The sequence below is a fragment of the Amphimedon queenslandica genome, unplaced genomic scaffold (assembly GCF_000090795.2).
Source record: "Amphimedon queenslandica unplaced genomic scaffold, v1.1 AMPQUscaffold_13187, whole genome shotgun sequence".
NCBI lineage: Eukaryota > Metazoa > Porifera > Demospongiae > Haplosclerida > Niphatidae > Amphimedon > Amphimedon queenslandica.
Window position 1 is genome coordinate 25,566 of NW_003546577.1, and position 19,199 is coordinate 44,764.

Genomic DNA, 19,199 nt, shown 5'->3' on the forward strand with positions numbered 1-19,199 from the left:
TTACTCCATCATGGACAAAATGGCTGCCACCATTTGAGTGTTTTTCATATTTCTAGTGCCGTCTTTGTGGTTCTAGGCCTTTTTGCTAGTTGCTTGCATGAGTTGGATCAGCGATTAGACTAATAGACACCTAGGACTAGGTAATTTATTCTCAAACTATTATAAATGATGCCTTTTATTCTGTGACTATTGTCATCACCAATAGAATGAATCTTCTAATTATTCTTGTGTGAAGAAATAGGCTTTTTAGTCTATCCTGTGTTATCATTCGTTCCTTCCAACACAATTACTCATTTCAGAACTCTTAAGTAATGTCTCATTTTAACCGTCATTATGGGGAATATGAGTGATTTAATAGGAGGTTCATTACTCTGAGAATGCCCCAGGGTAGGGATTTTTTTCCAACAAAGCCTATAGGAAGACTTCGCTAGTTTGATCAAGTTACATTTCGAAAATGCTAAGTTTACCAACAAGAGCTGAGTTCAATAGCAGTTGAGTGGTTGTTTAACTTTCCTTAAATTTAGTAGTGGACTTTACTGAAGGGAACCGCCCCAGAGGTGGTGATTGAATCAAATAATTTGAAACCACAACTATGCCCCAATATGACCTGTACTGGGATAGTAGAGCTTGATATTGATATGTACACGATAAATATATTGTAAATGTCTGCTGTTGTATATTTATTGTTTAACAACTTGGAGGCGAAGCCCCCTATAATTGCATTCACCGTCGCACTATATATATATATATATATATATTTGTTTGTCCACACTTACATTTCTTCTATACATGTTGTATTGGAGAAATAACAAGCCTTAGTAACCACCCACCCACACTCCTTGACATGAGTGGGGAGGTTACGCCAAACAAAATGGCGGCTTACACATGGGACAAAGTTAAGAGCTTTCTAACAGCAAGAGAGTGTAGAGATATTGTCTAAAGACTTCTATAGAAGCATTATAAGGTAGAGAGAACCTTAATAAGTCTTTATAGTGACCCAATTGTACTTGCAAGGTGGTGAAATCAATTATACGAATATTTTTACCCTGTTTCGCTTGTTATAGGCATTTTATACCTTGCCAGCAAATTGGAGCACAAGAGGTTGCTCATGAGTTTTTGGTGACAAGTGTAGTATGCAACTAGGAGCTCAAGTAGGTGCAAGGTTGAGGTGTAAGCTGTGTATAATTATAGACCACTTGCAGTCAAAATTGATTGCGTAGGAAGATTACTAGAAATTTATACAGTTGTAAGGTGTGGTTTAGGATGAAATAAATTTGGCTGCCACTTTGGTTGACAATTTTTAATGGACAACAAATGGGCTGGCATGAAAACCAACCTATATTGAGAATTCTGGAGCAAATTGGACCAAATCTTTTACGGAAGCTTAAAGGCAGCTCTTTTTTCTTATAACAAGCACATTTTAGCTTTTGATAGAGCTACAGCAGGTAAGTGAGGTATTTTCTTTCTGCATTTATTGACTTCTTTAACAAAGTTGCCAATGAAAATTGAAGCCATGTATGACATGTGGGCAGATACCGTGTATAAAATTAATTAAATTTGTTTCCAATTCTCACTTCCAGTGGTCTATAATTAGTTTTTAAGTCAGTATAGTTTTACACTCATAAATTTTTTATTCTTCATTAAATAATGCAAGCAATGACATATTCGAATTTACAGTACTTCTGACTATTAAAGCTGTTAGTTTTGTAGTTTTGAATTGACATGTATACCGTATTTCCTTAAATAAAACCTAGGGTGTCTATTTCCTAAAATGTTATTTGGATCTCGAAAAAATTTATAAAAAATAAAAGAAACTTCAGCCAAGAGCGGGATTCGAACCCGTAACCTCATGCTTTTAACTTCCGGAACTTCAGGCATTATCCACTACACTACTGAGTCACTCCTAGGCTAGTGTTGCGTATTTATAGTTAAATTGTATTGCTACCTCAGCGTTTATTTGAATGCAGCTTCTATTTAAGGATTTACAATACTATTTTTAAAATACTTAAAATGTCAAAAAGCTATCAGTATTCTTCACGGTGGTGGAGGGAACTCTGGATGTCATATTTCCATGAAGATGTTGGTACTTAATAGAATACTTATTCATGAAATAATTTATTTTATTATGCTACTAATGTTTAGAATTGTAGCTAGAAATTTCTTTAATTGTAGCTAAAAATTACTGTCGCCCAAAATTTCTGTGAATTTTGCAGATTTTATTGTAGGAAAATCACCATGCCTTTCAATGTGTACTAATTTTAAGGGATTAAATTTCCAGTTTTCGAAATCTGCAAAATTAGCAGAAATTTTGGGCCTCAAATATCTAGCTCTATGTGTATGGCATTTGAAATGAAGGGTTGATTTTTAACATCTTACCTCTGTTAAACAGATAACATTTCCCAAAGACTGGATATTATCCACTCTTTATTTCCCTTGGCACTACTTAATGTGACACCAGTATATTTCCAGGTCAGGAAAAACAATTTTTACTGTATAAAATTTTTTTGTTATCTGTAGAATGACATTCCTGTCCAATTATTTTTAGAGATGAAAATTGGCTACAACGTTGTTTGTAAACATTAATGAAAAGTACATGTACTTTATACATTTATTATTAATATTGCTTATTTCTTGTAGATGCAACAGAGTAACCTGAAATTAATGTGTGGCTAAACAAGCATTTCTTCATGTTTGAACTGTTTTTTTACATTTTTGTTTGAGTCATGAACATTTTAAATTGAAGTACAATTTAGTCAGTACTGCGCATGCTCAGATTGCGCACATGCAAATAATTGGATTCATTCCTGTCTCTAACGGAATGTGAGAATATGCTTGCACTTGTATCTCAGCAGGATTATGTCCTAAGATGGCGTCTCAAGAACCACTGGAATAAGCAAGGTTTAAGCTTTTATTTGGAAGTAAGAAATCATTTTCCGTCATACCCGCAAACTGGACCGTTTTCGTGTGCTGACACATATGATACTTAGATTACTTCTAATTGCTCCTTAAAGCACTGGAAACTGCTGATATCATGATCAGTGTGCTAGATAACTTCGTAAGAGGCTTGGTAGTAATGCAAAAGTCCAGTATTTGAGTAAATTCATTCCGAGCCTAGCCATAAGGGGTGTGCCAAGGCCCCCTCAGCCATTGCTGGATATGCACGCACCTGCTTACATTGTATCCTAAGTGCAATGTACAAAAATTTCCGACAATATCCAGAGCTTCAGTTGAAGATTGACCAAACTTCTCTTCATCTACTACTCTAACGTCTTCTATTAAGCTATTAAATTGCTTCTGTGAAGAGGCACGGTCAGATGATGATGAAGAAAACAATGTCAAATTTTTCTCTATCTGCATTAGGTGTATTCAAAGTATGGGCAATGTCTCTTAATTGTTTAAGCTCCTTTGAAACATCTTCTATAAGTGTGCATGCTGTCCCATCAACAACTTCATTAACAGCAATGGCAATGCCACTTACTAGACTGGCAGAGCCTGACCCTTGTGTAAGTTAGGAACAGTGCGTAAATCAAAATGGTACTGAGATGTATGGCTTCGGGTGGGGCTGGTTAATAATTGGGTGTGACTGGTTAATAATTGGGTGTGGCTGGGTGTGGCTGAAAAGTTTTAGGCTTCTAGCTCAACACGTGGAAAGAAATGGCTATTATAGTCGGTTTCAGTTGAGTTTGACCACTGACTCACCCCTATAACCTCTCTATTATTTATGCTAGCAACTTGAAACTTGGTATAGTTGCGAAACAGGTTCTTCCGAAAATCTGTACCGATTTTGGAGTCTCTCGGTACTCTGGAAGGTTCTCAAAAGGTTCTTCCGGTCAACATGAAAGGAAGCCGCCATGATGTTTCATGACGTGAAGCTTCGTGAATATCATTTGCATCTCATTAAATATGTCAATCATGTTTTTATTATTTAAAAATCAAATAAAGCAAAAGGAGCACTCCAGGCCAAGATATAATTGAACAAGAAGACTTTGCACTCCAGAAAGAAGTCTCACTTAGTCTGCTGTACCTCTCTAAGCCTTCGTTATTTGTCTTCACCATTGCCGCTCAGAAACTCCGTTGAAATTTTGCATCTCTCGATTCTTTCTTCAGGTAATAGCAAGCACAAAGATCCTTCCATGTCAATTGCAGGGCTAGCAGTGACCAAAATAGGGTAATAAACAAGTTACAACAAGAAGGAGTATGATGAAATTTTCAGCCATTTTATTTGCGTGTGGGTGTGGCTACATGTGACGTTTTGATGATAAAAACATCCGGTCAAACTCAACTGAAACCGACTATAGTTGCTGTGGATGCAGTAAAGATTTGACAGTCCAGCAGAAAAAGTTCTAATGCTATTCCAGTGTGGAAAAGATTTGTGACAGAGAGGTTTCAAGAGTTAGGATTCAGCTGTGATTTCGACAGAATTTTGTGTGATGAAGAAGGATTTCCTTTTAACAAATGTCAACCTTGTCCTTTATCCTTATATAGGTAATACAATTATTTTCTCAATACTATGTAATAAAATTTTATGGTGTAGATATCAGAAATTAGAATCTAGTATTAAAGGCAACATTAAAGAAGCAGTTGAGATGATGAGGATGGAAGCAAAACTAAGATAAATTTGAGAAAGGGGGGAGCAAATGATGATGAAAAAGATCCTGATAGTAGTAGTGTTGTTTCTAGACCATCTAGGATAAAAGTATTGTTACCAAATAGTGCCAGTTCCACACAACTGTCACCAGATGTTGCTGTTAGTATAACTTACCTTGGGGTGGTTGCAACACTTAATTTTATCGTATTTAGCGAGTGTACTTATAATGCTAATTCAACCAGTCGCTAATAATGGTTATGTACTTGTGTAAACAAGTACACAAGATAGGCAAGCTCTGTAACAAGATAAAAATAGATAGGGTGATCCTGTTAAGTGTTCTGCTCTTAAATGTATAGAATGGGCTCCTTGAGTTGTGTTATGCTAATGAATGGGGGTTCTACCATTGATTTTCTTCTTAATTCTACATGCAGCTAATTGCTCTAAAATTGTATGTTAGGAAATTTGCTATATGACAGTCTAATGTTACATTTTTCATTGTGTAATAGGTATTTTCAAGATTATGCCCAATTGAATTATCTGTATTTTATACAAGCCTGATGAAGCTTCTTGATAACCTAGGAAAGAATCACGATAAATTAGTTAAAGCCTGCAGAGATGTTTTGTCTGCTCAATTAGTGATGGAAGTTAATGATGAGGTATAACATTATGGCATTAATATCTTTATTTTGAATAATTTAATTTTGTAGAGGGAGGTCAATATGATTCGTGACTTTAATGATATTGATGACATTTTGGAATCAGATTCTAATTCTTCCTTATCTAGTTCCAGTGTTGCTTTTTGTGATTATACTTATAGTAGTGATAGAGAGTTAGCATATTCACCTATAACAGCATCAGACACAGAAGTAGACACAATAAACGTAACAGAATCAGACACAGAAATGATTCCACAAACACTATTCAGTTGGATCACACTCTTTATGTATCAGAAAATACGAGAAGTCAGTCAGTTACTGCCAATGATTCATCCCCTATGCTTGATGTTTCAAATGATTGCCTCATATTACCTTCCTATAACAAGCTTGTTGGAGATAATGTTGATTTGACCGTAAACCCAGGTATTTGAGGATGAACAATAAGGTCAGGTCACTTCACTACTACCACCCTTATGCAGCACAAAATTGAATTAATGTTCATAATTTAGTACCACCCTTATGCAGCACAAAATTGAATTAATGTTCATGATTTAGTTAATGAAAGACCATCACAATTGTCTATAAGTGTTTAAGAAAGGCTAAATCTCTATTACCAACAGCGAGTGATGATAATGCCATTGTTAAGAATATCAAAGTACTGTTTGCAAGAATCCTATTTGACACTCTGCAGTTCTTTATGATGACATGAAGATCTCATAGTAGAAGACATTACGCACCATTGTTATCAAGAAATGTCATCCAAGTCAGTTGTTATAAGTTATCTATACATATTAATCGATTCACATCAGCAGTATAATAGTAGTAATAGGTGACGTAATTTTTGTTTGAAAATATTTATAGTGCATAAATGCATGCACCTACTGTAATAAATTTCCATTGGGTGTCATACTCAAAAATGAAAACAAGATCAAAGAAATGGTTGAAATACTACATCATCTTCACCAATACTTTTTACAGATTGAGTATCAAGAACACTATGTCTTAGAATCAAATGAGGCTCTACAGGTGACTTTTGGTTTCCACTGTGTAGAACATTGAGTGTGAAATTTGGTGTTACATTTTGCAGGTAGCAAAGGCGAAAACATGTTGGGTGATGCTAGGTAGTGATCAATCATCTGTTGTGATAACAAGGTCAGCTATCAAAGTGAAGGCCAACAGCCCACTACCTTCTAAACGGTTGGAAGGCATCCTGCCAACAATTGAAGATTGGCATGCGAAACTTAGTTTGCTTGAAGTAAATCAGCCTTTTTAACATAATAATTGTAATCGAAGTCCGTATAGATTATTTAGCAATATTTTTTTTCCAAAAAGTCACAATCTGAGCATGGTACTTTATACCAGTTACGAAATGTGATTGGAAGAACAAATGTTGTCAACAAACCTAAGAGAGATATGAACTCTTGTGAAGATTTTCTTCTTTTGTCAATTAAGAGTTAAATGACTGCATCAGCTATGGAGATGTTGGGCATAAATGCAGTTGATGAATGGCCAGCCAGTTTACCAGAGGAAAATGGGTTAATGATATGGAAGAGTGTAGAAGTAAATGGAAGCAATACTGTTGAAACTAGTTGATAAGTTTACCAATGTAAGGTTTAACGAGGAGCTTGAAGAACCTGAAAAATGCATAAAGGAAGACAAAATTCCGAAGTACTCCATCCAATTTCTAACTATTGGATCCATTTATTTAGAAATTACAGACTTTGTGAAAGAGGGAGATGGGAAATGAGTTATATGATGCTGGAAATATTTGACAATTATCTTCCGTAATGCAAACAGAAAAAAACAATGCAAAAAAGGCAGTTATTCTACCTTAAGGAGACAATTATTAGCATGTAGTTATTTTAGCAATTTTCATGAAACTGACATTTGGCTGGTACTTAATTTAGCATTTTTGATCATTTGGTATTAATAACTTTTAGAAGAATGAAAGGGACAAGCCTAAGCAAGCTATACATATGTGCTGTGATCTACATGTATGAGCAAGCAAAGCAATTGCACAAGTCTAAATACAGTAGATCTTGTTGCATTAATCTTCCTTAAATTGCTTCATCACTAACTCTGCAGCCATTAACATGAAAAGTTATGTTGCTTACAGTTAGAAGCAGTTACTGAATGAAGAACATTGTCATCTGCTTTTTTAACTTATGCTAACTGCTAGAGAAGTCTTTGGACAGCAGTTTAGTATTATCTTGCTGACCCTTTGCTGCAAATAAACTCAGACTTGCTGACAGCCACCATTTTAATCATTGTGACCACACCCACTTTCAATTAAGAAATTAAAATTAGCGTGGACTTAATTTAGCGATTTTTTAAAAATTACTAAAATTCGCTAAATTACATACCCGCAAACAATTGTCTCTTTAAGGTATTACATAATTTTCTACATCGCCTTTCTCCAAAAGAAGCAGAACATCTTATCTTCAACTGTTTCATTTACACCAGTGGTCATCCAGGAAGAAACATTGCTTGTGATTTGCACATTGAACACTTAAATAAAGAATTAGAAACTGTATTAGTCCTGGTTCTGTTAAAACTGAAAATGCTGTAGTACGAGTTGGGAAGGCAATAGGGACAATTGCTCCAGTCCTTCAGCAGTTTGACAAAGTATACCACATTAAAAGTCATGAAACTAGACACAAGTCATCAAACTTTACTAAAAATGTACAACGTATAGTCACTAACTTATATTAACAGTCTTTTGACAATTATTAATAAAAGAAAACATTGTACATAACTAAACCCCAAATCTCTATTACATGCCGAAGAGAAGCAATTAATTCCATGAATTCTGGGACACATTGAGTCTAGTTAAGCTAAGCACCCCATATGCACCTATTGTCATTGTATTGTATAGCATAAAAGAGTTGTTAAAATTAGTCATTTTGTCCATATAACACAAGTCACAGCATTCTTTTGGTGGTCTATTATGTTTCTTGTGGTCATGTCCTTCCATATGGTCAAAAAGTAAAAGCCTACGACACCCAGAAGTTGACGTACAGTATGCTTTCATATATTCATTCACATGTTGACTAAACATCTTTTCTACCAATAAAAGTGCCTCTGCATGATTCCCATCTCTTCCTACACGACATGTTTCCAGTATGTAGCTTTCTGTTTCATGCGCTGGTCCTAAATGTATAACTAATCCAACATTGGGACAGTCCACGCCCATACCAAATGCCATAGTGGCACAAGCTTTCTAAGGATCCCATCCGGCTTTGTAAATGAATCAATGATGTGTTGTTGGTGGTGCTCCTGCAGGAACAGTGAAATCCTTGCCTAATCTACTCTGAAACAGGAAGATAGAGATTTGAGCAGTCCTCCATTGTCCTGCAATAGATAATAGTTCATGGGACAAAATCTCGTTCTTTTCTCATACAATCCAACATACCTGAAAAATTTTCTTTCGATGAAACAAACAAAGACAAACAATTGAAAATGTCCTTGAATGGTTGAAGTATAACTAAAGCAGGATCCTTCATTCCAGAAAGTTTTGGCAACTGTATTTGTTAAGTCTTAGGAGCTGTTGCCATCAAAGCCATAACATCAGTATTAATAGGAAGAAAACTACATATATGTCCAATCTTCAGTAACACCTCTCTAAATGTAGTACCCCTATAATGTACATGTAATGCATACATTCAGATTGATAATGTTTTATTCAATACCATTTAATCACTGTATGAGCTTCATCTACAACTAAGCCTTATAGTCTTTTTTGGTGACGTTTAGAACAAATGAGCTGTTTCCACTTTCTTTTGGTCAGTATCGCTTCAGGTGTAAAGAAAAGTATCGGAAACTTTCCTTTCTTGGTACCTATTTTTATTTCTCGGTCTTAATCATCATCACCACAGATGCATCCAACAACCAATCCCTTATTTACTATATCATGACAGGATTGAGAGACAAAGGCGTTGATATCAGCAACTGCATCTGTACGGTGCATCCATAATGAGCAGCCATTTGCCAGGAATGAGGAAAAGGGTCCCTGATCTCAATCCAGCTGCCATATATATACACTGTCATGCACACCAGCTCAATCTTGTTCTTGTTGACACTTGTAAGGAGGTTGATCAAGCTGGTAGCTTCTTTTCACTACCAGAGTGTGCGTATGTCTTTCCATCCTCTTCTGTTCTCCACTCCCTACATATGGCATAACAGAAGGAGCTTCATTTTACGAGGAAGATTAAGCTGAAAAAGATCTGTTATTTGGTGCTCATGTCCCCACTTTTAAAGCAGTCTTGACCACAATAAAAGCTCTTTTCACCATAGAGGAACTATCTGAAGACTAAAGTACTCTGAGTGTTGAAGCCAGGGGCTTACTGCATCAAGTCAGCTCTTTTCAGTTCCTTCCATCTCTCATTCTCTTTGAACGTATATTCTCCATCAGTAACAATATATCTACATTACTTCAATCAGAGAAGATCAGCTAGGCCGCAGCAGCCTCCTGTATTAAAGGAACAATGCTTGCAATTGCCAACTTATGATTTGAAGATGAGTGGTCTCAAAATGGGCTGTAGCAGTTTCATGGCTGGGAAGTGTAGCATCACTGTTATTCCTTTTATTACTCCGTTTAAGACAGAAATGCAGCAATAGACGTCCAACACAACTAGATAGCTTTGTTGTTGATTCAAATGTTGGTACTAGACAACACCACAGATGAGTATAAAACTCAAGTTTACTATGCCACCATTTATGCCATCGTTGAAGAAATGGACAAGAGGTTCAGTGAACTAAATCTATCTTTTCTGAAATCTCTGGAGGCACTCATTCCTAACTTTGGCTCCTTTCTCAGTTCAAACGTTCTGAAACATTTCCTTGACCATAACATCGGTGAAGCGGCTATCATGGCTGAAGTTTCAACTGTAAACATATTTCTTGATGAGAGGGATCCACTCTTCCTCATTGCACAGTGCCTACCAGCAACTGTTAAAGGTACCAGAGTGCTTCCCAACAGTGATACAATGCTGTCAGATAGCCATGACCATTGGTATCAGCAGTGCTGCAGCAGAAAGAAGGTTCTCTTTCCTTAAAAAAGGTTAAAACCTATTTGCATTCTACAATTACACAAGATCGTCTGTCCAATCTAGCACTTCTGCATATAGAAAGATCTAAACTATGGGATAAGCTTGACAAATTGGTTTTCTGAAGCACACAAAAACAGAATTGTCTTGCTGTAACTTGTCCTTTGTTACAAATAAGTTAACAACGGTTAAGTAATTATTACGAAATAGTTAACTAACAATTAGACCACTCCCCTTATGAATAATTATGAGCCCGGGTAGTTGCAGAATCCTAGATACGCCTATAAATTGAGGTTGTCTTTTCTGGAATCTGCAATAAGAATTTGAAGTTAAACTCTCATAATGGACACACCATGCATTGCATACCACTTTCCACACTTTCTTTTGTATGTGTGCACTCACTAGCATTAGTCTTTTTGCTTTGCCACCTACATTGTTTAATATAATGAATAGCGATAAATTAAAGCCATTGAAAGGTTAAACATTTAATATTTGTCATGCATTATTATTGATTATGGGTTGTGTATTATTCCTTATTTATTATTTGCTGTATAATATGTGATACATATCATTTGTATTATAAGCTGTGTGTGTTTTAAGGCCTTGTCACACTTGTCCACTTTGGATCCAGAATTAGGATAAAATCCAGAATTGAAACTGGATTAGCTTGTTGAAATTAGTCCTGAATCAAGACTGAAGGTAGATCGCTTCAATCCACATCCAGAGGTGGTGTGGAAGTGATTTGATCTTTATTAAAAATTCATTTTCAGTGATTTAAATTTATTTTACATCTCGTGATTTCAAAATTAAATGGCTGGTGGATGGGCAGAAGTGGAAAGTTATGCATTAATTGATGTTTGGGGAGATGCTGATGTCCAGCATCAACTAGATTCTGTGAGCAGAAACAGACATATCTATGAGAAGAATATCTTCTGACCTTAATAAACCTTGGCTATCACAAGACTTGGCAACAGTGCAAAACAAAGGTAAAAACCTCACACAAAGATAAACAGAGGTATGGTAATAGCTTGAACAGACTCACTAACTTCAATGTTACATATAGTTGAGGGATGGTCATCGTGTTACTGGAACAAAAAGATCAGAGTGGCACTTGTACGATAAAATTGATGCCATTTTAGGCACTACAGCCTCCTCCAATCCTGCTCTTGTGCTTGTTGGTGGTGCACTTGAGGCAAGCATTACACAGACTAAAGTATCATCACTTGATAAACAAAACGACAGTGGCAAGTTAATTTTACAATAGTAATCCAAGGTGCAAATTAAGTAATTTTAACAGGAAGCAGGTCTAGATCTACTAGTGCAAAGAATAATATTACAGAAGGAACATCCACACAGCAAGAGACAAGTAAGAACTGAGAAGGCCTATCTATGATATATTTATTGGGGCGAGCTTGAGCGAGCCCCACTAAGATGATAAAACTCTGTCTATATGGGTATAGGGTCATCTAACTATTATTAAAGTTAAATAGCCTAATCTTCATTGAAAGAGGGTGTGGTCACAATGAATAATGGCAGCTATCAGTAAGTCTGAGCTTATTTGCAGCCAACGATCAGCATGATAAGACTAAACAGCAGTCAACAGACAACTCCAGCAAGAAGAAACGTTATAAAGTCATATATGGAATCGTTTTTGATGTAAAGGACTCTGAGGAGATGAATGCAATTATGCAAGTCAAAACTATAGCTAGCCAGGCTGCATGCATCATGACATCTATTCTAGGTGATGTTTCTTCTGTAGCAGCAAGCCTAGGTTAACAATGAAGATGTATCATCATAGCCTATGGTGCAATCTTTTTTAAATATGATTTGTTTAGTCACTTCTTCTACCTATAAGCAAGATATTATTAATTGTTGCACAGATTCTGAAACGGTGATCGAGAAAATTTAGTCTACAGACAAGTGGCACATAAGATATAGCTTGCTTAGGCTCGCCCCTTTAATGGTCTACATTCTTCTAGTTAGTAATGCAACAGATTCACATCCTGAAACTACATCTGATGAAGCCACTTCTATAGTAATGACACTACTCGTTACCACAAAGAGGAAAGGTATATACCTATACATGTACATGCGACATTAATTGTAAATGTGTCACTATTTATAGGCTTTGGAAATCAAATAAAGGTCACCTCCTAACAAATCTACTTAAGTTTCAAGAAGACCTGGAAAAAAGAGAATTAGAAAGGGAAGAGAAAAGATTGAAGATCGGAACTGAGCGTGAAGAGAAGAGAAGGCAAAGTGAACAACAACACCAGGAGAAAATACTAGCAAAGATTCTGACACATTTGAAGCCAATAATGATAGCAAAGACTAACAATAGTAACAATAACAATACATTATAACAATCAAAGTTAATTATTTCATTATATGTTTTCATTATTGTTAATCATTTTAGTTATGTTGGAAGTGTAATTTGATTGCATCTCTAATTATGAGCTTGGTGAAGGTAATCGCTGAGTGTTTGATGGCTGAAATACTGGTTGAGTTGGTGATTGGCAAACCCAGCTGGTGAACAATGATTATTAAATTTCTCACACATGTTATGTAGTGTAATACAATCACTCACAATAGATGGAACATTATCCAAGTGACAGTCGAAGTGCTTCAATAAAATCCACCACCTTCCCTGTACTCTCCCAAAGGAGTTTTAAATGAAAATACTTTCCCGACACTGTCTGTAATTATACAGTTTGATATCATCTGGTGATGCCAAAAAGTAATGGGTATGCAGCATCACTTAATATCACCAATGGAACATCAACACTTCCTAAATGTTTCATCAAACATGGCAAACAGCTACCTTATATACCCTTCTTATATAAAGATGAATTTTGAAAACACGAGCATTATGGCATTTATTAGGCCATCCTATGTAGGTATCTAAGAACTTCCCTATGTGATCAACAAAGCCTTGAGCAATAATTGAGTAGCAATTATAATAATCAGAAGGACAGTGACATGGCTTTATGGGTATATGACTTCCGTCCATTGCCCCAATGGCTTGGGAAATCCCCGTCGAGACTGAAAACCATCAACAACTTTCTGTAGTCCTTCATTTCCTGGTATGTAAACAAACGTGAAAAATATGTTCTAAAATTACTTCACAAGTTTCTATCACAATAATGCAAGCAGTTGAGCACAAAATGCCAAATAGAGCAGAAAAAGTCCTGTAGTCTACATTTGTAGCTAACGTCCACAAAGTAACAGCTACTCTTTCATCTACAGAAATCAGTTGCCACAAATAAGTATATTTTGTCACTAAATACGGTTGCACTCATCTACAAATCACCTCAAACGTTTGCTGAGTTACTCTGAAATTATTTTTCCACCACACCTTCCTCATACTACCTGCTGTAACACAGTGCAACCACTCCTTACTGCTGTCAGGGCTCTGCCTCTTGAAAAGCAGCAAAACTTTTAATTTTATGATAATGTGGAATGATTCAGGTTCTTACAGTCACATCAGTTACCTTAAGAATTTTTCTCGACTTCTCAACATAATGGCCCTTCTTTCACCTAATAGTTTTAACATTCTAATCCTGTATTTTTGTCTGCGTAGGTTTGGTTATCTACTAGTTAATTAAGCCTGTGTTCTATAGTGTGAACAGGTTCAAGACCAACTAATCCAGTTTCTTTCCTTGATGTATCTTGAATCTGGATCCACAGTAGACAAGTGTGAAACGCCTTTAGTGATATATGCATTTGCATGCCAATACCTTCATTGTCTTGTTCAGGTATCAGTGGTTCTTTACTGTTTAAAGGTAAAATGTTATTTTTATTGACATAGTTCATCAGCCATGCTTGCATGCTAATTCTTGTTCAACATCGCCTTTACATGGGCGTCTTCTTCCTGGCAGTTTCTCTTTATTCCTTTAATGACGCTGTTGCAGTAGCAAAGTCATTTGGCTTATGTACAACTTCATCATTGTTGAGACCTAGTATTAGCAGACAAGCTGTTATATGATAGCTTTTCTGCAGATGAACAGCTTTTTTTGGAGTAAGGGAAACATCATACCTCTTAGATCCATCACTGCTCTTAAAAATCCAGCAGCCAGCATTAACTACACTAACAAATTTTTTACTAACAGCATCCATTGCAAAATCAATTTGAGTCTTGTTTTCTATATGACATAACAAAGGAGCATCCTCATTGTGTTCTTCATTTTGACATTTACTGAGATCAAAACAACTTCCTTGTGCTCTATCTACAATTTATTTAGATCTGCTCTGCACACTTCGCTACTTTAACATCAGTGTTGGATCTCTACAATAATAGTACTGGTACTCATTTCAGACTTCCATTGACCCACATTGATGCTTTCCCCTTAATATTTCTCGATAGTAGTATGATGGAAGTAAAAAAAGACATACAAATGATATCTAAAAGAATCTGTTTTTAGCTAAGAAGGCTGTACAAAACACCATTTACAGACTCCAATTGATTGTTAGTAATGCCATTATGGGAGTTTGGTAATCCAGCAAATTTTTAACCAATTTAAAGAATGAATTTTAAACGTAGGCGGTACATTTTTATGAAAATAGTTTAGAACATCATTGTGTGATGAGAAGTGAGGTGATATCTTCATACTTTTCCGTGCAGAACAAGGGACATTTGTCCTATCATGGAAGAAATAACACATTCCAATGTGAGATGTTGGAGGTTAAGGGGACCTAGAGTGAAAATAGATGAATGTGAACAGGAATTGTTTGTTCAAAGCTATTTTAAATTTTTTGAAATAGCAATCATGTTTGACTGTTTAGAGGCACAGTAGAAAGAGGAATTGAATATATGGGACTAAAACAATACACATTCATTACATATAATGACCTGGATGCACTTGTCAGAAGTATTGTACAAGACTACCCCTACTGTGGAGAAATGTCAGTCTTTAGATGCCTGCACAGTTTTGCAGTACGTGTACAAAAAAAGATGGTGAGAAATTTCCTTCATAGATTCGACGCCCAAGGCATTAAAAACTGCAAAAAGAATGTCTTACACAGAAGTCTACTCTGTCTGCTCTTATAATTGTCTTTTGGCATTTAGATGGATAGCACAAACGAATAAGGTGGAAGTTTGTATTACACTGGGGGTTTGGCACATTAATAGTGCTTATACAAGTGTCAAATAATAACCATGGAACTACAGTGTTTTTACACTTTAAAAATGCAGTAGACATGTTTGGGCTTCCTTCCGAAATTTTGACTTACAATGGCGGAGAAAACTCACGTGTCCTTCTTTACGCTAAGTCGTAGTGATAGAAGTCCAGAAGGGGCACGTTTCATCACTGGATGCAGTGTGCACAACCAGAGAATACAGAGACATTGGCAAGACCTGTATTCTGGTTGTATCAGGTTTTTCTATAATCTCTTACATTTTGGAAGACTCTGGGCTACTCAACCACAGCATATGTATTCATTACACCTTGTCATGCTACCAGCTATTCAACATCAATTTCATGTCTTCCGTGAAGGTTGGGCAAATCATTTATTGAGACATGAGCATAATAGATCTCTGTTGCAACTCTGGACCATGGGGTTCTTAAACTGTCGCGAGACTGATGTAGAGGTCACAGGCTTGGAAGCTGAGGTTAGCCACACATTATTGTTACTATAAATAAAGCTAGTACGGTGTCCACAAAGCACGCTAAGTGAGCTAAAGATTGCTTTCAACACAATATAGGAATACATGTATGTGCATGTCAATGTAATGTTAATAATAATAACAGTATTGTACTGCGTGTTTAGTCAAATTTTGGAGTAACTTTAGTAATTCTATTTTTATTGAAATTAGTGTGAACATTTGGTGTTACATATGAACTAGTTATCTAGTATACATGTATGCATCACAAAACAATAATTGTAATAACTCAGAACTCTATCCTTGACAAAACACACTGTACTTTTGTTTACATCACCCCTTTTGATGATGTCGAAATAGGAAGCTGATGTTTGTGGAAGTTTTGTACATGTGCATTTCTGAGTGTAAAAATGAATGATTTTTTAAAAATAATAATTATTTAACATTAATTATTATGGCCAATAACCGCTGTTACTGCAAGTCCAGTGGGAATAACGTGGGATTGATGTCAATGAGCCAGTGCCTCTCAATGATAAAGAAACAATTAAGATTGAAAAAATTCTTCAATGTCTCTCTGTGGCAGACTTTGTTTGGCTCTAGGAGCAGCTAGTAGGTGGAGCAGCAGGAACTATGTTGTCACTGCTTCATACATACATAATCATTGTTTTTAAAGGCAATTTTTTCAAATCAGGTTAATCACAGTAGCAATAGAATTGAAAACTGTAGTATAATGTAATAGTATGAAAAAACCAACCGATCACAAAACGAACAGCACGACTCTGCGTTATGTTATGATTTATTTTTTTGATTCTTAATTGTAAAGAAAATTATGTAATACAGTAATATGCTACTGCACAGGCATGCAGTATGAAGCAGTTCATGAGACGAAGTCCTCTCACTTGATCCAGGCCTGTGAATTAGCAATACAGAAGTGGCATAATGATATTTTAAAAGTAAGTTAGCAGTGCATTCTGATTGTCCTGTACTATTAGTACGTAGGCATGTACAATTGCATCTTACGAAATATAAAGTACTAAGATTGGTTGAACAACCACAGAAATAATCAGCGAAACATACTGTTTGCATACTTAATAAGGGGGTGGGGCTAAATGTTTTTAGGTGAAAACTCTAAGGTTTTACATTAGAAGTTCCAAAAACTTGAATAACATGCAAAATAAGTTAGTGGTGGTTAATAGTTAAATGCAATGGTCCGGAAAAATTTGTCGCTGAAGTAGCTTTTAAAGCCCGGTAAAGAATGAATTGTTACATTATGTCTGAAAACAAAGTTTTAGTCAAATAGTCCAAATATGAAATTTGGTTGCAACAACCTTTTAACCTTGCTTTAAGCGCTAGCTAATTTTTGTATCAAGCACATCATTGCAGTTTTTGGAACTTGTGATGTAAAACCTTGGAGTTTAAAGCTAAACACCTTCAGCCCCACACCCTTGTTATGTATGCAGAAAGTATGTCTAGCTAATTACCTCTGTAGTAGTTCATTTAAATTTAGTACTTTTATTTTTAAAAAGAAGAAACTGAGCATGCCTACCTACTGAGCCTAGAAAACAGTCAGAATTGCACAGCTAACTTATTTGTAAAAATTATTTATCATTATGGACCTTCTGTTTTGCTAATTCACAACCCTAGATCAAGTGAAAGGGCCTTGTCTCACAAACTGCTTCACATTGCATGCCTTGGCAGTAGCATATTATTATAATGAATAACATTAAACAATGCATTGTGATACAAGTATAGTTGTGCTTTCGATACCACACACATGTAGCATAATGCTTGAATTACACTATAATCATACAAAGAATCATAAAATGAGAAAATATATTTTTGACCTTACTTGAATAAAATATTGGATGTCAGTAGGCATAAATCCTAAGCTTGATACAGACAAAGACACTACAAAGATAGCGATGAAGAAAGAGCAAAGACAGGGAGGTGCATCACAGTGAATTGTATTGGTTAATCAAATCAAACAGTATTGGTAACTAATGCTATTCAGTGTGTAATGGAAATTAATGTACTCCAATTCATATACATGTAGTTATACTTCAGTGACATACACGTGGGCCTGACATACCAAGTCCCTGTCTACGTACATGTGGGCCTGTGTATATATGCTTGTGATACATTTTCGATACATGAGCCAAATATCAAATTATAGCACAGTGCTATGAAGTAATCGACTACATCACTGGTGCAAACACATAGAGAAGAGAGGAAAATTAATGGGGAGCAATGGAGTAGACAGAAAGCTTAAAAGACAGACAGAAACTTGGGACATCCATAAATATTACATACACAAGGATTGGAAACTGCCCACACATTCTATAAAAAGGCGTGACCTATCCTTGTTTGCAGGGACACTTGAGCAGGTACGGCCACGTAAGGCAGCGTGGTAAGCGCGCCTCAGACAATAGTAGATATGGCTGCTTCTCAAAGCAATTCTACAAGTAATTTCTGCTTAGTTAATGTCATTCTTTTACTTAAAAGTTTCACCAGATGATTTACAACTGCTTGAGATTGCTGTATCAGCTGTACTGACAAATGATGGATTTCAAATTGAAACAGAGGTAGCTGAAACAGCTACATTAGCTGTTGCCATGGTCTTAAAATTGATTGACTTTAATGAACAAGAAGCTTTATTATTTTCTAGCCAGCTATTTGAGAAAGTCTCAAGTGCTGCAGGCATGAAAGGCCTGTTTCTTGCTGTACTATTAAAGGAAAGATGTGGAAGAAATATCACAAGTTAACCTGCAGTGATGACTTTAGGAAGTACTGGTCCGAGTTTCTCTATTCATCTGTTGGTGTAAGGAGTGTCTTGTTCTTTAATTTTGTCACCAAATTCATACTGGAAGAACTGATCAAAGCACAAATGCCTCCATATAAAACTGCAGGGGAAGTGTCAGTTGCAAAACTAGAATATGTGGAGTCCAATGCTTTAAGATATTGCTGAGGGTACATTTTAGTGCAGCAAGAAAGACAGCAGAGGAAGCAGCCACTCTTTTGAAGAAAGCACTACTTCTTTCCATTGAGTTACTTGAGAGTAAGTCGACTTATAGTGTCTATGCATTCACTGATATTATTTTAGATTGTCAAATTAAAACCATGGAACCTGATGGTGATACTCTATTGACTGAGTGGCTTGTTGCAGTTAATTGAGGTGGACTTATAACAGTTAGTGATTTAGTGTATCACCTGTAATTTGCAGCAGAGTTGGAGATTTGGCAACATCTATCAGCTGACAATGTGTCTCGAGACACTGCAAATTAAAAAAAACTCTTCATAAAGTATTCAAAAAC

General features: G+C 36.0%; 1 long non-coding RNA gene across 1 annotated transcript; it reads left to right on the forward strand.

The window, feature by feature from the left end:
- Nucleotides 1-2,411: 2,411 nt before the first annotated feature.
- On the forward strand, nucleotides 2,412-2,549 carry LOC109584637 (uncharacterized). The gene is made up of 2 exons (XR_002186098.1): nucleotides 2,412-2,469; nucleotides 2,518-2,549. It is a non-coding gene; the product is annotated as an uncharacterized LOC109584637 (long non-coding RNA).
- Nucleotides 2,550-19,199: the final 16,650 nt, after the last annotated feature.